The sequence below is a fragment of the Pogona vitticeps genome, chromosome 3 (assembly GCF_051106095.1).
Source record: "Pogona vitticeps strain Pit_001003342236 chromosome 3, PviZW2.1, whole genome shotgun sequence".
Taxonomy (NCBI): domain Eukaryota; kingdom Metazoa; phylum Chordata; class Lepidosauria; order Squamata; family Agamidae; genus Pogona; species Pogona vitticeps.
In genome coordinates, this window is record NC_135785.1 from 234309216 (window position 1) to 234310893 (window position 1678).

The 1678-nt window shown below is 37.0% G+C and overlaps 1 protein-coding gene across 2 annotated transcripts in view; it reads right to left on the reverse strand.

The window, feature by feature from the left end:
- Positions 1-1678, reverse strand: part of LSAMP (limbic system associated membrane protein) — a 1273416-nt gene that overhangs the window by 1245877 nt on the left and 25861 nt on the right. The gene's annotated exons all lie outside the window — the stretch shown is intronic.

Genomic DNA, 1678 nt, shown 5'->3' on the forward strand with positions numbered 1-1678 from the left:
CAAATAGCCTAAGTTCTGGGTCTATGACAATTATAGGAAAAATATTCACATGGTTGAGAGGCTCAAGTGTTACACCAATGTTCATCATAATTTATGATTTAAAAATTGCTAAGTTAACCTTTTAGCAAATTGAATTTTAAATATTATGTCATCAAAACAAACATCAAAAACTCTTATTATCAGAATTGTGCTGCAGATGAGTATTTCTATTCTCTGTGTATTTTTCTACAGCTGTAACTTATTAACTCTGACTTTTGACAACCTTTTCCAGGATTACCAGTGCTTTACCAGTTCTAGAAGCTATTAGAACAGGATCTAACAGCTTTGTCAATTCTGTTGCAAGTATAACTGTATTCTCAAAACATCATGGTAGTTACCTGTATTATAAGTTGCTATGGGAGTCTACTTACATATTACTGTATATGTTATACTCTTATATGTTATTTTGGGTTAAAATTTTTGTCATATCTTGTTTTGTAAGCTGCCTGGAGCAATTATTCACCACTGTAAGTACAATTAAATCAATAAATCAATATTTATACAGCCACTACTTCTTTTCTGATGTTTTCATGCCATTGTCCAGCTAGTTTACACCATTCAATCCTTTCTCACATCTCTAGATATGCTGTTTTGGTATTTTATTGTGGTGTTCCTGATTTGGAACACAATGGTATTCGCAAATACAGTACAACATACTGTACAGATGTGAACGCTGGACAATGAAAAGAGCTGTCTGGAGAAAACTGATTCATTCAGAATGTGGAGTTGGAACTTACTGTAGACAACCAAGAAGACTTATGAATGGGTTCTATATCAAATAAAGGCTGAACTCTCACTGGAAGTGAAAATGATTAAACAGAGACTATTGCATCATGAGAAAATGAGAGTCACCAGAGAAGGCAATAATGGTACAGAAAGAGCTATCTAATATACCATAGACTTATTCAACAAAGGAGAGCCCAAACATGAGTTCAGGTGACCTGAGTGCAGCTGTTCAAGGTAAAAATTTTTAAGTTCACTCATTCACAGGGTTGCCATAAGTGGGGAGAGACTTGACATCATATAACAACAGTGCCATTCTGGGATTTTAAAACTGCCATAGCCTCAGTTTTCAGTGTAGGCTCTCAACCCTTTTCCTACCAATCTTCTTTAATTTCAGCATGTGGTGGGCTGAGAAGAAGGAGGAATAGCAAGACTCTGCTTTCAGCTGCCTATTTCTCATACTGTCTGAGATCCATTTGTGCCTCTCAAGAAAGACCCAGCCCATATATAAATAGATAAAAATTCTTTTACACCACCAGCTTTACAATTCTTGTTGGTGTCAATGGAGGACAACAATGACTGATGCCTCTTTGAACAATATATGCAGATCCACGATTGAGCAGCAGACGTAAGGAATGAAATGGCAGGCCTACCTATGATTAGACCAATGTTACCTTGATCAGCCTATATTCAGACTTCTGATCTGCTCCGAGAATAGGTTGATAACAAAAACATTGACCCAAAGAGGAAGGATAAGCTATGTGTGCACCGGAATATCATGAAGCCCCACCTCTCCTACCTGCTTTGTGTGCAATCATATCATTACCAGACATATCTTCCCAGTATGACAGATGACAGGCCTGTTACACTTGTAGGAATGGTACAGTAGTACTGTGATCAAGCAAGAATGACTTAC